At 35.3% G+C, this 20994-nt stretch overlaps 1 pseudogene; it reads left to right on the top strand.

Annotated features, from left to right (window-relative positions):
- LOC112926480 (glucose-6-phosphate isomerase pseudogene) overlaps positions 1-18212 on the top strand; it is a 51279-nt pseudogene extending 33067 nt beyond the window's left edge.
- Positions 18213-20994: the final 2782 nt, after the last annotated feature.

The following is a 20994-nucleotide window of genomic DNA, read 5'->3' as shown; positions in this document are numbered from 1 at the left end:
TCTTAAAAGATATACTACTGTATATTAGTTTACAAGTAGGCCTCTGGAATAAGTTTTAAATAATGGACTTGGTGCTGGCTCCAAATGCATTAGTAGTGGGATATTGTACAATTAACTTAATTATTGTGAGCTCCCATTTTTTCATTCATAGAAAGGGTAAAACACCTTTATGACATATTGGTGAAGCTAAAATTAGGTAATAATACACAGTTGCCTTGTGTCTGGGGAATGCCCATTGTATTTTAGTAGTTTAAAATGCTCCTCGGGGTGCTTGGATGACTCAGCTGGTTAAGTGTCTGACTCTTGATTTCAGCTTGGGTCATGACCTCAGCCTTTGGCTCCACACTGGACATGGAGCCTGCTTAAGATTCTCTCTCTCCCTCAGGTCCCTTCCCTTAAAAAATAAAATAAAATGAAATGCTCCTCAAATCACTGTGGTATAATCTATATCCCCCTGTTTTGCATTTATGTTATTTACCAAGACGTTAACGATCCTAAGGGATTTTAATAACTTACCAGCTCTAAAAGTCAAACAGTTGCGCCTACTAAGCATTAATAATATATCTCTTAGAATTTTCATCAAGAAGCAAATCACCATGGTTATGTTATTAATGGGCCCAACTAATTGTGTGTTGTATATAATGATGAATTTTGTACTACAGAGCCAATAAGGTACTGACACTGTGGGTGTCAATATTTAGTCATACTAACAAGTTCACAGAACACTTCTGAAGAGAGGTAATTCTGCATCTATATTTTTATTTTTATTTTTTTATTTTATTTATTTTAGAGAGAGAGCACGAGCAGAGGGAAGGAGCAGTGGGAGAGGGGAAGCAAACTCCGCATTGAGCAAGAAGCCAGACGCGGGTTGATTCCAGGACCTAAGATCATGACTTGAGCCGAGGCAGATGCTTAACAGACTGAGCCACCCGGGCGCCCTGAATTCTCTATATTCAAACTCTGATTAATGTTATCACATTGGAACATGGTGTAGCATTACTGGCTTTTCCAACATGTTTGTAACTATTATATTCAGAGAGGGTGTCTTAACTGCTTTTGTAAAGACTGCTTCACTGAAAGGACAAGTGTTCTGCTTGAGAGGGCAAAGTATGAGCATCAAAGTGTGATGCTCAAACTTTGATGGCTGGATGCAAATTTTCAAATTAAATTTCCTCTTTAGCCTCTTTTAAACTATTCTGATTTTAAAAGCAAAGGTGCTTAAAGTATCATCTAAAACATGTTTAATTTGTATTCCACCTTCTGTTTGGCCAACCAGAAATGATATATCTAAATAACTCCATGTGGAAAAGGCATGGATGCAAGTATATTCACAAATTCTTTATAAAAGCTATTTCATATTATCAAAATATGGCTCTAGATAGAAAGAAATAAAAAATTCTCTTCTGTGACTTATGGAAATTCACTCATTCCTTTCTTAAAAGTCTCAGTTCATTAAATAAAAAGTTTAAGAAGTTGTGTACATATATACACAGACATGTTCACTGACAGAAAAACCCATTGATAATAATGTATGTTTATATAAGGAAAAGACAATTTCCCAAAGTATACAGTTTTTACATATAAGTAGTGTACTGTACATTTCTTATTCTTGAGAAGAAAAAGACGATCATAGGAAAAGATATGAGAAACAATCATTTTTTAGGTTGTGCATTCTTGTACTGCACCATTTTCATTACCAATTTTTCATCCTTTTTCTGTCTCATGGCTGTCTTGCGTTCAAACTCCACTTAATACATTTAAAAAAAAAAAAGAAAAGCTAAAGCTAATCAATCTTAAGAGCACTTTGAAATACATGGAAATTGCTCACTTGCACAAGAGATACAAGAGTAAAAGAGATGCTATCTCTTCATTCCTTTTAGTGGCATGCATACAAAAGAAAACATTTTGGGTTCATCCAAACATGGGACACAATTCAAATTTTTTCTATAATTTTTCTAGGAACTGTTTTGTTGAGTAAATTATTGAGTATGTCTTTACCCGAAATTAAAATGTCAAAGTATCACTTTTTTATAGTGTATTTAGTGTGCCTCTAAACTGAAAAGTCATCATACTAGAACAAAAGGAGACTTTGTCAAAAGCACAGAAATATTCAAGGGCTAGTACTGTAAATAGCTGTTAACTGAGCAGGCATTATGTTAGATAGGTCTGTTTCCACAATTTATTTTTAGATCTCTTTATTTTTCTGAAAGAGAAAAACTGAGTCAGAGACATTAATAAAATAGCTGCAATATTTTGTGAGTACAGATTTCAAAACACTGAGCTCTGAAAGACAGTTCACAGCAATGTTTTCTTAACAGAAACACACACACATAATTACTAATGTAACAGTCTGTTCGTGGTGGAAAAGCAACAGTTTTATCACGGGCAGACAACAGAATCATAAAAGTCAATGATATCTTTGTTTTCACTAAGAACTCAGAAGGTAGTTTCACCTATTTTGAAGACTATTGTTAGGTAAGGTGCAGGTACTTTTTGTAAAGTTTATTTCAGGAGTAAATATGCTATTTTCCCTACCCACACTGTGGTATGATGTCCTTAAACATAATGGCTGTGGCACAAGGGGTCAGTTTGCTTCATCAGTTTATTATCAACAAGACCAGAAGAACTAGATTAGCGATTTTACCCAATTCAGCCTTAAAGAAGATGTGCACAATGCTTCTTAGGCAGGACATGGTATAATCCACTGACCTACAAGGTGAATATGCTGTTTTTTTGTGGGCCAGGAATACTTTCAGCATCATTACTAAAGCACAAAATCTGCATGTCAAATTAATTTGTGCTCTCTTCACCTCACATTGATTAATACAAATTAAGTTTCACACTCATCACCTAGAACAGTTAACAAGTAGTACTATCAAATTCCATAACTTCCCCTCACTATAATTCTCCAAAATGCTCTTTCCTCAATTCCTATTTAATAGAATCCTGGAGTGTTCATTGCAAAGAAATCATGTTACATGAAGGTGCTCACAGCATGCCTCAGATTTTCTCAGTGTTGAAAGACAGAATTTGGAGACACTTGTATACTTCACAGCCAACTTGGTTTCAAAAGATGGACCCAATAATTAGTTACATAACAAGTGTGGTTTTAAACATCTTAAATACTCTATGAATTTGCATCAAGAAAACCCAGAGGCATATCATCAAACCCTGGATTGTATTCATTTACATAAAAAAACAAAAATGTAGAGGTATTACATCAAAGCAAATTCTAATATGAACAAAATGTGAGGTTTTAAACTGCTCTACTTATGTTTTCTATTACCTCCAAAGTGACTTAGTGAAGAAGGAATTTTGTTGTGAGTCTACATTTCAAGTGTTCTTATAACAACACCCTTTATGCCAGTTTCATGCTCATAAATACATGGAGAGGTACCATGGAAGATCTACGATAAAGTCTATGTTGAATACCAAAGGTAAAATATATTTTATCAATACACAAATATGGTCTTGTATCTTATGATATTCAGAGAACATGAAGATGATACAGCAATAAAAAGTCAAATTAAGCAGTTTTGTAAAGTTAAAAACAAAAATTATTAAAAACTTACATAAAACTAGACTGCAAACACTCTTTAGCCTTGATAGGATATTAATTATTTGGAAAGTATTTGCTAATTCATTTTGAATAATATGTTCTCCTGTAGGCTGAGAAATTTCTTTTTTCTTTCTTTTTCTTTTTCTTTTTTAAGATTTTATTTATTTATTCATGAGAGACACAGAGAGAGAGAGAGGCAGAGACACAGGCAGAGGGAAAAGCAGGCTTCATGCAGGGAGCCCGATGTGGGACTTGATCCCAGGATTCCAGGGTTACTCCCTGGGCCAAAAGCAGGGACCAAACCGTGCCTCAAACCCTTGAGCCACCCAGGGATCCCCTGAGAAATTTATTTTTAACAGAGAGAGAGACAGAGATGGAGAGAGGGAGTGTGTGTCTCTCTGTGTGTGTAAAACAATTAGGAAGGATTCCTTTCACATATCAATGGTAAACTCCAAAAATGAGTTCTAGTAGATGAATGTCATAAATATCACAATATTGATACTGTGTTCTGTATATGATGCTCTGTTTTGTGATTGTTCTATCTTTCCACCTGGACACTAAACTGGAAACTAAATTCAATAACTGAAGCAGTGTCTTTCATTTGCTTGTCTGAGTATCTTCTATTTCCCTCAATGTCTTGTAAAATATTGACATGGATTTATCTTCTGAGTTCAGTTATAAAACTAGATGTTCACTTTTCTTATGCCTTGTTATGAACTGAATGTTTGTATCCCTTCAAATTCATATGTTGAAGCCCATACCATCATGATGGTATTGGGAGATGGGGCTTTGGGATGTAATCATATTTAGATGAGTTCATAAAGGCAGAGAACTGCACAATTAATTTCTTTATAAGAAGAGGATGAGATCAAAGCTCCCTTTCTCTCTGCCATGTGAGGATACAAGAAGAAGGCGGTCATCTCTAAAGAAGGAAGAACACTCTCACCAGGAACTGAATCTGTTAGCAGCTTAATCTTGGACTTTTCAGACTCTAGAACTGTGAGAAATAAATGTCTAGTGTTAAGCCCCCAGTCTATGGCATTTTCATATAGCAGCCTGAGCTGACGAAGACAGTCTTGATCCTTAAACAAAATTATCAATTTTTAGTCATTGTGTTTTATTCAAACGACATCCGTTTCATGTACTCAACTATACCTCCTTTTTATATCTGTGGAAATGGGATATAGAATACACCCATTATCATGGAATGCAAATTCTGATATAATATTCTCTACTTTACTCTTGTTAAAAAGATATAATGTCAATACAAAATGCCCTGAAGCTTTCTGTATCTTTCAAGTACAGAATGCAATAATTTATATATAAGGCCAGGATATTTTTAATAACCAAATTGTTTGAAGGATACCAAAATATTTTTTCTTAATTTATATTTAATAATTCTTCATTTATATTTCATTTCCTCAGCATATTATTTTCTTTGCTTATATTTAAATGTCCATAATATTTCGTATATTAAAAAGAGTCCAATAATTATTATTGATGAACTTATAAATTAACTGGAACAGTTCTGCTGAATGTAGTAACAATGTTTAATGCTTGGAACCAGCCTCTTTATGGATCTCTAAGCAATGAAAACATTTTTGTAAATGTACAAATTAAGCATACTGTGATACCTCACATTCAGTATTCTCTTATGGTCTCACTCAGTCTCTCTAGCCATCCATGCTACTCAGTATGATACAGGAAAATTAAACACTTACAGAATTATAATGTGTTAATAAGATAAATGAAGAATATTCATTAAATTTATAAGAGACATGAGGTCTTCAAGAGTAGACTTTCATCTTAAACCCCTAGTATAATTCACAGTGATTGGTATGTACTAGATTCTTAATATATTTTCTGAATTGATTAATTAACAAAAAGTACCAGGCACTTTATAGGACATGAGGTATTAAAAATTGAATACACTGAAGGCTCAGCCCTCAAAGAAATTATAGTCTAATGGAAGAGCTCATAGACACTGAGAACTAATCAAACTAATTAGTAATGAGAATAAAATACAGATATATGTAATTCATTTAGATAAACACAAGTCCATATTTTAAAGCTCTAAAATAGTGAGCCTAAAAATCCTACCAGAACAGTTGGAGCTATCATTTATAAACTTTGAATATTCAATGAAGTTCCTCTATGGCATTCTTTAATCTGTGGAGTTGTAAAATCACAGAGCAATGGTAGTGTTTCTGAACCACCCTAGTGACTGAATAGGTTTGTTCCACTGCCGAACTCTGAGAATAAGGCTTACCCCAAATCACCTACCAAGTTCTTTCCTATCAACATAAGTTGAGTGATGATCTCAAATTCTGACGTGGGGAAAGATGTATTATTTTTTACTTTAGAATTAGGTTATTAAACAAAGACACATCTTTCTGAATTGGTAGACTAATGACCTCTGAAAAACTGTTCCTCTGTAAAAGCAATCACAACACAGGAAAAATTTGTCAAAATCAACTTTTTCAGAATTCTGGAAATGACAAGAAGCTTTCAAAATCCAAGAAGCATTTATTCAAGAAAAATGGCTGAATCTCAGTAAGAAGAGTGAATTTGTGGTGCTTTAACTTGCCCTGTCATATTCTCCTAATGCCGAATCTGTGGTAGTTTTAAAAACCGGTAACCTAACAGTCACTGAAGGGAAAAGAATAGATTTGGAGCTGCCATAAAAGCCCCATTTCCAGAGAACTGTCACTTTTTGAGCTCTGCAGCAGCTTTCTTGCGAGGCTTTTTATCATCTGACCTGACTTAGAGATTCTCCCGCAAAAAGCTTTATCTCAGGGTGTTTATTGAAAGCAACCAGTATCATTTATTTAATCTTGAAACTGCCAGAAACAATGATACCAGTTGTACCAAATAAGAAGATAGCCAAAAAAATTTAAAACGGAAAATATATGTTATGAGATACCCAGATGGGACTTTGATAGACTCCAAAACTTTCCTGGGTTTGTGTGTACACCCCAGAATCCTGGACAGTCCCTTATCTATTACTTCTAGGTGACCATCAGGATCTAAACAAGCTGGAAATGAATAATGCATAATTATAAAGTCAAGAGTTGAAGTCATGCCCCATCACATACACAGAGCCCTTCTAACAAAGTTTGGGAGATTTGCAGGTTCAAGCCATTTAATGAAATATCTGTCCAGTTATCAGCTGATCACAAAGTTAACTGAAGCAGGAACTTCAGTGGCCACACATGTCAGAGAATGCAGGCTTTGAAGAATTAGTCCAGGAAAAGCATATATAGACAGCAACAACAAATCCTGGTGATAAATGGGAATCTGTTTTCTAGAGCATTCACATTATGTTATTTCAAATGTTCAGTTTTCTATAAAAAAAAAAGAAAAGAAAAGAGAGAGAGAGCAAGAGAGAGAGACACATGCAAAGAAACAAAAAGTATGGCCCATATCCAAAAAGGAAAGAAAGAAGAAGAAAGAAAGAAAGAAAGAAAGAAAGAAAGAAAGAACGAAAGAAAGAAGAGAAAGAAAGAAAGGAAGAAAGAAAGAAAGAAAGAAAGAAAGAAAGAAAGAAAGAAAAGAAAGAGAAAGGAAGAAACCTAATGAAGTCAATAAAACCATTCTTCAGGAAAACCAAGTATTGGACTTACTAGACAAAATTTAAAAGCCTGCTATTATAAATATTTCCAAGAAACTAAAGGAAGCCTTCTCTGAAGAATTAAAGGAAAGTATAATATCTCACTACATAGAAAATTATCATTTGAAACAAAAAGAATTCAAAAAGTACCAAGTAGTATTTTTTAGTTGAAAAGTAAAATTACTAAATGAAAATTCACTGGAAATGTCCAAAGGCAGATTTGAGCTCACAGAAGGAAGAATCAACCAACTTGAAAATAGGTCAATTGACATTTTGCAATTATTTTTGAGGAACAGAAAGAAAAAAGGATGCACAAAATTAACCAAATCTCAGAGAACTAATGGATACCTTCAAATGTACCAAAGTACGCATAATGGTAATTGAGAAGGAGAGAAAAGAGGAGCAGAAGGAACATTAGAACAAATAATGACTGAAAACTTACAAAATTTGATGAAGAATATTAACTCATGTATCTGAGAAGTTCAGTCAATTCCAAATAGGTTAAACTCAAATCTATCCATACCCAAACACATTCAATATCAGGAACAGTGAAAGCCAGAAGACAAGGGATGATATATTAAAAGTGCTGAAATAGGCTGTCGACCAAGAATTTCATACCCATTTCCTCGACAAAAGTTTTTGTATATTATTGAAATTAAATTGACATTAATCTAAGCTAGATTGTTTTAAGTTAAGGTGTTACTTTAAAATCCTCAGGGCAACAGTTTTAAAATACATCTCAAAAATATAGTATAATAAACATTAAATAAATTAATATAGTACACAAGAAAAATATCTAGGCAGTAATGAAGAAATAGAGACTAAAGAAAATATAAGATATATAGAAAACAAATAGCAAAATGGTAGGTCTAAATCTTACCTTGTTGAATAATGTACTCCAATTAAAAAGCAGAAATTGGCGGAATGAAATTAAAAAATATGATCCAACTTTGTTCTGTCTGTAAGAGAGGTAATTCGTATACACAAAGAGTTTGAAAATAAAAGAACAAAAAAGTAAAACCATGAAACCATGCAAATGATAATTAAAAGAAAGCTGAAGTGGCTATATTAATATCATATCTAACAGATTTTAAGAACAAAATTGTTACTCGAGTAAAAGGAAAACATTCTGCAATGAAAAAGGGTGAAATCATCAGGGAAACATAAAAATTATAAGCATATATGCACATAGCAAAAGAGCCCCCAAAATGCATATAGCAAGACCTGACATACATAAAGGGATAAACAGATAACAATAATAGCTGGAAACTTCAATATCCCACTTTGAATAGAAGAAAACAAGGCATAAGAGTAGCAAGGAAAAAGAAGACTTGAATACTGTAAACGAAGCAGATCTATAAAAACACTCTACCTAAAAACAGAGGAAAACACATTCGTCTCAAGTGCATACAATATTCACCAACACAGACCATATATTAGGTCAAACAGCAAGTCACAGTAAAGGTAGAAATGATATAACTTATACAAAGTTAAAGTGGTAGAAATGATGAAAAATCTGTTCTTTTACCACAATAAAATCTGATTAGAAAAGGCAGAAACAAATTAGAAAATTTCACGAATATCTGGAAATTAAATAAAGGACTCCTAAACTTCCAAATGGTTAAAGAAGAAATTAAAATGGAAATTAGTAAATAGTTTGAGTTGTATGAAGACAAATATACAATATACTAAAATTTAAGGAATGCAGTTAAAACTGTGCATAGAGAGGAATACATTTATGGATACCTATGAATAAGAAAGATTTCTAATCAGCTTAATCTTCCACATTAAGAAACTAGTAAAATGAGCAAAGTAATCCCAAAGCAAGGTCAAGAAAGGAAACAAAAGAAATTATAGAGGAAATAAATTAAGGAATAGGAAAAAATACAGAAAATCAACAGAATCAAAACTCGCTTCACTCATCTTCCCTTAGACAGAACAAAAACAAGTGTTAAGAAGGATGCTGAGGAATGACAATTTTCATACATTGTTGGAAATGAAAAATGGTGCATCAACTTCAGAAAACTGTTTTGCATTTCCTCAAAATGTTAGAAATACATGTGCCATATAATCCAGCAATTCCATTGCTAGGTATATACCCAACATACAGGGGAAAAAAACACGCATATGACCACTTACAGTGGCATTATTCATAATGGCCAAAAAATGAAAACAACTCAAAGTCCATCAACCAACAAATAGATAAACAAAATGTGATATATCCATTCAATGTAATATTTAGCCAACAAAGGAATAAGGCACTGATACAAACTATAATATAGATGAACCTTGACAACATCCTAAGGAAAATAAGCCAGTCACAAATCACCACATTTGAATGATTTAATTTGCATAAAATTTTCACAATCCCATAGACAAGGCAATCCATAGAGATAGTAAATAGATTAATGGGCAGAGGCTTGGGGAGAGAATTAGAGAATGTGTGCTAATAAATACAGGGTTTCTTTTAGGTGATAAAAAGATTCTGAAATTAGATACTGGTGAGAATTATAAAACACTATTAATAAGAATTCATGAGTTCTTTAGTATACTCTTTAAAAGGGTGAATTTTATGCTATGTAATTGTAGCTAGCTAGTTAGCTACCCACCCACTTAAAATAATTAGGGAAGATGAGAATGAGGCAGCTACAATCTTCTTATATTTGAGGCTAGATCTTTGTATCATTGCTTCAGTCTCCATAACTATTTTCATCTCCTGGTCATGCTTCAGTCAACAAATTCCATAATAATTACGAAGTAAAGGCATTTTTTGACATGCCTGAAGAATGTGTTGTTGAAAAAAATTGATGTAAGTTAACAAAGTATAAGTCAAAAGCAGCTTTAGAATAAGAGATACTGCTGAATAATTTAATGACATCAAGGCACCAGATGAAGCAGTCACCTCCCAGGTTTGATCCAACAACGAGAAAATGAAGCCAAAAATAGGAATGGAAGACTGGAAATACTTACCTGCATGATCCAACTTTGGTTGGTGACTTTAGACGGTTCCAAAGAACTTTCATGTTTACCAGCAACAGGGCTTCTAAGTGAAGTAGGAGGATTTCGGGATATGAGCAATAAGTTGTGCTTTGTTAAAGATACAAAGGTAACCTCCAAAGAAAGAATGAATAAAATATATAACAAATGAGAAAAGGTTAAAAGTTAAATAAAGGATGCCTGGGTGGCTCAGCTGTTGAGTGTCTGTGTCCGGCTCAGGGTGTCATACTGGAGTTCTGGGATCAAGTTCCACATCAGGCTCCCTGAGGCGGGGAGCCTGTTTCTCCCTCTGCCTATGTCTCTGCCATTCCATCTCTATGAATAAATAGATGGAATCTTAAAAAAATAAATAAATAAAAGTTAAATAAATGTTTTCAAAACTGTTTTATTTGCAATTGTTTTTTTTCATACAGTTCATAACTAGAATGATTGCTTTTTCTGTTACGTAGCTTACGGTGAATTTCAGACTACTATCTTATAGGTTTATAGGTGTGCAAATAAAATATCTAAATTACTGTTTTCCAATCAAGTGGATTAGAATAGCCTGTGAAAATATGGTAACATATAGACTCTTATAATCGTATCCCAAATTCACAGAATCAGAATATCCAGGGATGGTGAGTAGTTGCTGTTGTTGTGATTGATGATGATGATGATGGAATTCTTGGAGTATGATTTTTGTGATCAGTCAGGTTTGCAAATCACCGGGTATCATTATGAAAGACGAAACACACAAACCTTAAGGTACGTATAAACATGTAATTTGAATTCTGGAATGTTTAAATTAAGGTTATATAAAGAAGAGGTACTTTCCATGAAGATATATGGCCAGTTAGCAGCAATATTGCATAAGAACCTAGGTTTATTAAAAATAGTCTTCTATCGGCTTTGCTTATTGCTTCCCTTTACTTCACTTCCCATAGATAGACCATGAAATTTAAGACTTAATGTTATGCAGCATGGTACAGTTTCTTGCATTAGCTTTAAAATACCTTTAAAACCATGGGCCAATAAAACATTTTACTTTTGTAAATGATAAATATCAGGAAAAACTTAAAAGAAATTATTCTTAAATTTCCATATATATTTATGAACTTGGAAGATCATTTTATCAGAGATGAAAATATGAAACAGTATATTATGGTTGCCTCTGGGAAGTGTGATGAAGGCGATGTAGGGGTGTAAAGTGGGAAGGATGATTATTTATATTGTACATGTGTTATAAATCATATTTTCACATTTTTAAAGGTATACAGAAAAAAAAGAAAATATAACTTATCCAAGAAAAGTCATTAGGTTAGTTTTTCTATTGCTGTGTAACAAATTTAGCAGCTTAAAAAACATGCATCTATTAACTGACAATTTCTGTGGTTCAAGAATCCTGGTACATCTTAACTGGTCATCTGTAAAAAAGTAATTAGTACAATGGCCAGGGCTGGATTCTCATGTCGGGGACAGACTGACTAGAATTGAGTCCACTTCTAGTCTCACTCAGATGGATGGAATAATTCATTTCCTTGTGATTGTACACTGAGGTCCCTGACTTCTTGCTGCCTGTTGTCTGGAAGCTATCTCTACCTTCTAAAAGCCTTCCTCAGTTGCTTGCCATCTGGATGTTTACCTCAAAGCCAGCAAAGGAATCTTACATAACACAGTCATCTGAGTGACATCTCATTATCTTTATGATCAAAATAAAGTCACAGGAGGAGCTATGTCTCAGTTTTTCTAGATTTTGTCGACATGACAGAGTATGTTTTGGAAGAAAGCAAGTATTTGTTGAGACTCTATTCTGTGTTAGGCACTCTGTTAAGCATTGTAAAATACTGCATATTTCTTATTGGCACTCCTATAAAATACTGGTGCCATAAGTTCTATTTTCTAATGAGAACTCAAGAGTTCCTTTTCTTATGTGATACAAGTATCAAGTGTTAGACGGTGAATTGAAACAAAAAACTTCCCTTAATCGGAGCTTCTCTATTTCCATTCTACTACATTAGCATATTAGAAGACTAGAGGCTAAAAACAGTCTTCTTGCTTCTCAATTTGAATAAGGTAGTAGATGTTAAATGGGCAGAAGTGAAAAGAAGAGGATGGATGTAAAGAAAATGAACAGAAGTATGATTAAATCCACTTACATAAAATTTCACAATGGAATTAATTCAGTTTACACTATTTTTAATTATTGATTCCAAATATACAACGTTGACATTTAAAAAGACATTCTTTAGAAATAAGCTTTGTGGATTATGTAGCTTAATTTCCATGGCACATAATCAAATCTGGGTTTTTTTAGGGAACAGGTGAAGAATTTACAGCTTTCTCCAAATGGACTTTCCTTTGACAGTTAGATAGTAATAAAATCCACTTAGAAGTTCCAATTTTCTCTTATAATTGGCAACAGTAATTTCTACATTTTAGATTAATTACTAAGAATTTTCATTTCCCATAGGTGGCAGCATAAACTTCAATAGAATATTCATTACTAGCAATATTAGTTCAGATTTTCTTTTCTCATAATGGCAAAGTACTATTTTGAGGATTTTCTGATTCCACTGAGTCCATCTTTTGAATCTATTTAAAATGCTTAGAGAGTAATTTATTTTGTTAAAAGTACAAATATAAGTGAAAGTAGATGTACAAGTACAATTTTGCATCATTTTTAGAGACAGCCTTGCCATTTCATAATGAATAAATGAAAAAAATAACTAAGATTAAAAGCCAAAATTAGTAGCTGTTTTAATTGACATGGTCGGGCCGTTAATATACCACTTTCAGAGTTGACAAATGTAAGATGATTTTACAGTGGTCAATGAATTCTCTTATCATGCATTGAACTCTCCTTTTTGTATACATACAAGTATGTTGTGTGTAATGTTATATGCAATATTGTCTGGTTGAATCAGCTCTCTCAAAGTCTGTATTTTAAAAGTTTGCTTGTTTCTTTGGATCTCCAAAGCAGTCAAGAAAATGAATGTCAAAATATTCAATCAATTGCAAGCTTATTATTACATATCTTTTGAAATAGTAGACAATTTTTCACTCTCTAAAGTATAATATTTAAATTCGACTTACTGAAATTCTAAAAAAAACCCCAAACAAATAGAAACAAATAAGCCTTCTGTTGCAGTTAACCTTAGGTTAATGTTCAACTGGAAAGATGTTTTTACTTTAAAGTGTATTTGTTTCCTTTTTCATGTTTTGATAGATCTCTTTTCTTCTATTATATAAATTAGCTCCTGAGAATCCACTGTATTCCAGAGAAATTGCATACTTCAGGAAAAGCCCACTGGATTTTAGGATGGGATATTTTAACATATTTGTCTACCTTTAGGTGTTTTGTTTTATGTTTCAAAGGTATGGTAGCAGTTCAACACTCAAATATCTGCCTTTTATAACTTCAGATACGTTCCAAAACAATGAGGTATATTGTTGACAAAGAATTAAATGTAATAATCAAGCAATTAACCAAGGGTATTTGCAGCACTATATAGAGAGACAAATTAAGAAGACTACCATGGTATCCAGAAACCATCTGTTAACCAATGTCAAATTGATGATAAAGAAAATTGAGTTCCCTTGGCAGTTGGTTTTTCTCCAGCTGCATACAGCTATAAAAGAGCCATCAAAGACAAATCTGCATTTGTTGTTAATTCAGAAATGCAGTAGATAGGCATTGAGAAACCTCCAGTGACAACTTTTTATTCTGAAAGTTGATGCTAAGATTCCTGGGAAAGTTACACATTGGGCCTTGGATCAGCATTTAAGAACATCTCAATATGGTAAAACGATGATCAGTACAATTCTCAAATGCAGTTGTGTACATACAAATATAATAAAAATCTTCTCAGAGGATGAAATAATGAGTGAATCACTTCTAAAGCCATCCACTATACCAAGGTTAGTTGAAAACATGTATTTACCCAAAACATATATTATTGCACATATTCTAATGTAAACCTCACTTTACAAAAGCCTACGATGAAGCAGTATTAGAAAATAATCATAAATTTGAAAGGTCTTTATTACTAAACCCTGACAAAGACTAATGCCAAAGACTTAACAAACTTATCCTACAGAATCATTATAATACTAACACTCAAAGGAAACTTTAATGCTTGAAACCTTGAAAGAGGTTGGGATCTGGAGTCAGGCAAAAGTAATGTTTCAAATTCACATTTCAACCCTTATTAATTATATGACCTTGGGCATATTACTTAATCTGTGTTAGTGTGTATATAAAATGAGAATGATAATAACCTTGCCGGGATGTTGAAAGGATAAAATGAATTAATGGATGTCAAAACTTATTTCTGTCAAATAAAACATTAAATGTCTTATCAATGGATTATTGAAGTAATGCTAATTGCTAAGGACTTTAAGCTTATTGTGGAGAGGTCACTGGGCTGAGGATCAGGAAATCTAGCTTGTTCTTCTGACTTTGCCATAAATTAGCTGTGTGACCCTGTACAAATCATTTAAGTTCTCTGGACCTCAGTTTACTTTTTGCTATATTGAGGTTAGGATGGGGATGGAATCAAAATGACTATATTTATTCTCAAATCCACTCATTGTAACTATTTGAGTTAGATTTCAAAAAATAAAAGCAAAATATAAAATATATTTGTAGAAGAACACTGTTGAAATCATTGCAATCTGTTATGTGTGTGTTTACTGCTGATTTTTAAAAGAAAAATTAAACAGTAGGAAAAGTCAGCTTTTACAGTCCACTTAAGGTTTATGTTTTTATTAGAATGCATTTAAGGTTAAGTAAACATGTGTTTAATTTATTCACTAAAGCTTCCTAGTTGAACCAGATTAACCCAAAATGGTGTCTGACTTTTCTTGTACTAGCAGCTTACAATTTTAGAGTTGAAGAAGATTTAAAAAATAAAAAACAAAAAACACCCTACTTATCCTTTCCCCATTGTGTGGCTGAAATGATAAAACATTAAATAAAAGGAGACATAACTATACATGAGAGAGAACTGGTTCTAGAACCTACTAAGTTTATTGATTCCTAGATCAATCTTTGTTCCATATCACATTTCACTACTTTTAACAATCTTGAAAATGATTCTATCTCAGTTACTTTCTCTGTTCCTGATATCTTATCTGATTTCATTAACTTTGATTGAAATTACTACATTTACTTTACTACTGCTATGTTGAACAAGTATTTCACATTGGATGATCTCAAAATGCAAATGTTTGGCCTACCACTGCTACTTTATAATGCATCCCCCACCACCACACCACCATTGTATGAAAACTTAGCAACGCTCATCATTTCTCAGTTCATTCCTACCTATCGGACTTCCAATTGTCATTTCAGGTTACAGCATACAGTTTCAATTCAGAAATAGTAAGAGCTACTTCAAGATGGTAACCCATATTTGAATCCTCATTAAAAATAAGAATATTTTGGGACACCTGGGTGGCTCAGTGGTTGAGTGTCTGCCTTCGGCTCAGGGTGTGATCCCATTCTGGGGATCGAGTCCCTCATCTGGCTCCCTGAGAAGAGCCTGCTTCTCCTTCGGCCTGTGTCTCTGCCTCTCTCTGTGTCTCTTGTGAATAAATAAATAAAATCTTTAAAAAAATAATCTTTTCCTTTTAGGCATGGTTGGCTTCTTCATGCACTTCTCCTTCCATTAGGCAGAGGCTATCTTGAACTTAAATGATGAGTGAATCCAGAATGAGAGAGAAAGCTAAAGAGCAGGATTGTTTCTATTTGGCTAGTTACTGCTAATGTAGTAGCAAGCTTAAATTAAATTTAAATTATAAGAAAACATATGCAGGGTACAGTAGTATTTTGGAAATAGTGAACAAATAAAAACAAACTGTTAAAAGTAAAATACTTTTCTTCAATAAAGAAACAAAAGCAATACAATGGAGAAAATGTTGTCTTTTCAGCAGTGTTGGAACAAGTAGATACACATGCAAAGAAAAAAGGAATCCAGACACAGACCTTTACACCTTTCATAATAAAGATCTCAATGTAAAGTAAAAACTATAAAACTCCTAGTCGGTAGGACAAAATACAAATGACCTTTTATTTAGAGATGACATTTCAGATACAACATCTAAAACCTCATTCGTAATGTAAGAAATAAATTGGACTTAATTAAAATAAAATAAAATAAAAAAGTTCTGCTCTGTGAGAGACACAATGAAGAGAATGAGATGACAAGCCATACATTGGGGAAAAAAAAAATATTTGCAAAAAATACATCTGACAAAGAACTAAAATATGCAAAGGACACTTAAAATTCAACAATGAGAAAATAAACAACCCGATTTTTAAAAATGGGTCGAAAATCCTAACAGAATTGGTTAGCCGCGTGCTGCCCACCACTCTTCGCCTTCCGAGGGGGTCGGAGCCCCTGCACCCCGTGCTCTGGCCGTGGCTGCGCTCACCCCAACCCGCAGTTCCAGAAGCTGCAGAAGAGGCATCGCAGGCAGGGCTCTGACCTCAACTCGCGCCGCCTTTTCGAGGGGGACAAGGAACGTTGCACCCGCTTCGGCTTGCTCCTGAACACCAACAGTGGGCATATTCTGGGACTGACCCTGTGATGCACACCCCTGTGATGCTGAGCCCAGAGGTGTGAGGCTGCCCGGGAGCGCGTGTTCAAGGGCGAGATCAACTTCACGGAGGACCCGGCAGGGCTGCATGTGACCTTGCAGACCCGGTCAGACACACCCATTCTGGTGGGTGGCAAGGATGTGATGCCCACGGTCCACAGGGTCCCGGAGAAGGTGAAGTCTTTCTGCCAGTGGTGCCTGGAAGGGGTGCTCGGGCAAGGCCATCACGGACGGCATTAACATTGGCGTTGGCAGCTCTGATCTGGGGCCCCTCCAGGGTGACTGAAGCCCTTAAGCCATACTCTTCAGGAGGACCCTGGGTCTGGGTTTGTCTCCAACATCAATGGGACCCACATTTCCAAAACCCTGGCCGCCCTGAACCCTGAGTTCTCCCTGTTCATCATTGCCTCCAAGCCTTTTACCACCCAGGAGACCACCAGAAATGTGGAGACAGCGAAGGAGTGGTTTCTCCTGTCTGCCAAGGATCCTTCTGCAGTTGTGAAGCACTTTGTCGCCCTGTCTACCAACACGACAAAGTGAAGAAGTTTGGGATTGAAGCTTAAAGCATGTTTGTGTTCTGGAACTGAGCAGGAGGATGCTACTCACTCTGGTCAGCCATTGGACTCTCCATTGCACTGCACATGGGATTTGACAACTTCCAGCAGATGCTATCAGGGACTCACTGGATGGACCAGCACTTCCATACAAGGCCCCTGGAGAAGAACGCCCCTGTCCTGCTGGCTCTGCTGGGTATCTGGTATATCAACTGCTTTGGGTGTGAGATGCAGGCCATGCTGCCCTATGACCAGTATCTGTACCGCTTTGCTGCCTATTTCCAGCAGGGTGACATGGAGTCCAATGGGAAGTACATCACCAAGTTCAGCACTCATGTGGACCACCAGATGGGCCCCTTTGTGTGGGGGAGCCAGGGACCAATGGTCAGCATGCCTTCTACGAGCTCATCCACCAAGGCACTATGATGATACCTTGTGACTTCCTCATCCCAGTCCAGACCCAGCACCTGATAAGGAAGGGTCTGTATCACAAGATCCTCGTGGCCAACTTTTTGGCCCAAACTGAGGCCCTGATGAAGGGGAAGTCGACAGAGGAGGCCTGGAAGGAGCTGCAGGCTGTGGGAAAGAGTCCAGAGGACTTTGAGAAGCTGTTGCCACACAGGTCTTTGAAAGAAATCGCCACACCAACTATATTGTGTATTCTATTGTGTTCACCAAACTCATACCTTTCATTCTGGGAGCCTTGATTGCCACGTACAAGCACAAGATCTTCGGTCAGGGTGTCATCAGGGACATCAACAGCTTTGACCAGTGGGGGATGGAGCTAGGAAAGCAGCTGGCCAGGAAAACTGAGCCTGAGCTTGATGGCAGTAGCCCAGTCACCTCTCAAGACTCTTCCACCAATGGGCTAATCAACTTCATCAAGCAGGAGTGTGAGGTCAGAAGCCAATAGACACATGCCTGGCTACAGTGCTTGTAATCGGTCCTTCTTGTCTCTCCTCACCAGAGATGTGCTACACAGTCTTTCCCAGAGCACCCTCTGGTTGTGGGCTTGGAGCATAAGCCCTTTGGGGGAAGCTGGTCTGGAATTGCCACCCCTGGCCATCCATGTCCATGTGCCCTCTGCTTTATGATTGGCTGAAGTGTTTTAGTGCAGATGATTTTTCTGACCATGTTCACTTTGTTCGTGTACCAGATAGAAAAATAAAGATGCCACAAAAGAGTTGTAGGCTCAGCGTCTTCTTATCTCCAGAAGTGGTGCTCTACACAGGAGTTAGGTGCCCAGTAGGAGTGATGTGCCTTGATTGAGGCTTGACTGTAAGTGGTGAGCAGGTTCAGAATAGAGGATGGTCCCTTGAGAAGAGAGTAGAGGGGGGTGGGGCATGATCAAAGTCACAAGAGCAACTTGGCTTCTGTAAGCAAACCACTTCTCCTTTGTCCACTCTTTACCTCTGTGACTTTGAAGGAATTGCATACTTCTATTCACTGGATAATTATAAAAAATTGCATTAAATTATGTCTGTTTTGGGTGAACAACAAAAACAAAAAAACTTAACAGAATATTACCAAAGAACATACACAAATTACAAATAAGCATATGAAAATATGTTCAACATCATATGTCATCAGGGAAATGCACATTTAAACAATGAGATACCACTACACACCTATTAGAATGATGAAATTGCAAACACTGACAGCACCAAATGCTGGAAAAGATGTAGAGCAATAGGAACTCTCATTCACTGATGGTGGGAGTGCCAAATGGTAGAGTCATTTTAGAAGATAGTTTTGCAGTTTCTGACAGAGCTATTATGTTCTTACGATACAAAGCAGCAATCACAAAGAACCATAATATCTTTGGTATTTACTGAAATAAACTGAAAACATATCCACACAATAATAAGCACACAGATGTTTCCAGTAGCTTTATTCCTAACTGCCAACACCTGGAAGTAACCAAAATGTCTTTCAGTAGGTGAACAGATAAATAAACTATGGTACACCCATATGATGGAATAACATTCAGTAAATAAAACAAATGAGCTATCAAGCCATAAAAAGATGTGGAGGTGGCTGAAACACGTATTAGTAAATGAAAAAAAAACCAAACTGAAAAGGCTGCATACTCTATGATTCCAAATATATGACCTTTTGGAAAAGGCAAAACTATGGAAAAAGTAAAAGTACCAGTGGTTTTCAGAGGTTAGAGAAGAAGGAGGGATAAAGAGGCAGAGTACATAGAATTTTTAGGGAAGAGAAACTATTCTGCATGACACCATCATGGTAGATACATCTCATTATACATTTGCCAATACCTATAGAATGGACAACCCAAGAGTGAACCCCAATGTAAACCATGGACTTTGATATGTCAGTGTAGCTCATTAGTTGTAAAAAAAAAAAGGTACTTTTTTGGTGAGGAATGGTAATAGTAGGGGTTGAGGCAGAGATTACATGGAACACTGTACTTTCTGTTCAGCTGTGTCGTGTTATAAAACTGCTCTAAAAAATAAAGTCTATTTTTAAAAAGGTAAAGCAGGAGAATTTAACTTAATACTTTAAAAAAAAGAGAAACTGAATTTTTTGTAAGATACCTGTACAGTTTTTAGCATATTCAGTTGGAGGTAAAAGTAGTTTTAAATACATTTTAAAATAGATAAATGTCCCACTATAAAATGAATTACACTACAAAAGGGAGGGAGAACAAAAACAAAGACAACGCATCAGTCGTAATTCATGTAAGGTTACCTACCAATCTTGGGTCTGTTTTAAACAATCTCTAAGGTAAAAAAAATCATTAACCAAAATACAGATGACTACATCAAAAATCACTTAAAAAATGTGATTTGTCACAGAATATAAACCAAAATATATCTACTTCATATTCTAGAATAAATTAGATATGACTACTTTATAATTGCTAAGCAAAATATACAGAAAAGAGAGTGTGAGTTTTTACCATAAATGGCTAGAAATGAAATATGATAGCTGTAGATATTCAACATTAGGATGTTTGATCTCAGACTAGCTTTAATAAATCATATTCATTCTTTAGAAGCCAAGAAATGGTTAATCAGTATAGCATGAAATAGAAAATGTATATACTTCCATGTGTTTCAATATATAACCTCTATAATAGCATCTACCTCAATATATTCCATTACTTTATTTAAATATACACATAACCTCCTGTGGAAGGGATTTGTATGAATAACACTTGGCATACTGGCTGGCATAGCTGACTCTCAAATGCATGAATAAATGAAAACCAGAAATTGAGCTACAGGGTAGAATAAGGATAATTATACTATTTATTATTTCTGAAATGTATACTCTTAGCTAGTCATTATATACTTTAAAAATATTATTCTGCTTGAAGTGACTGGGTGGCTCAGTCAGTTAAGCATCTGCCTTTGGCTCAGTTCATGATCCCAGGGTCCTGGGATTGAGCCCCCACGTCAGGCTCCCTGCTCAGACCAGAGTCTGCTTGCCCCTCTCCCCCTGCCCCTCCCCCTCGCTCACGCTCTCTCTTTCTCTCTCAAATAAATAAGTAAAATCTTTAAAAAGTATTATTCTGCTTAATTAAATTATTTATGATGTATATATTACTTTTCATTTTTGAAACAGAGAAAATTCACTTAAGCCCTTTGATCACACAGTCCATAAATGGAACCAACAAGTTTTATCCAGGCAAATGTAAAGCATTTGCACTGCCGTTATACCATATACCT

This window comes from Vulpes vulpes, chromosome 6 (genome assembly GCF_048418805.1).
Source record: "Vulpes vulpes isolate BD-2025 chromosome 6, VulVul3, whole genome shotgun sequence".
In the NCBI taxonomy this organism is placed as follows: domain Eukaryota; kingdom Metazoa; phylum Chordata; class Mammalia; order Carnivora; family Canidae; genus Vulpes; species Vulpes vulpes.
This window is presented reverse-complemented; position numbering and strand designations above follow the sequence as displayed.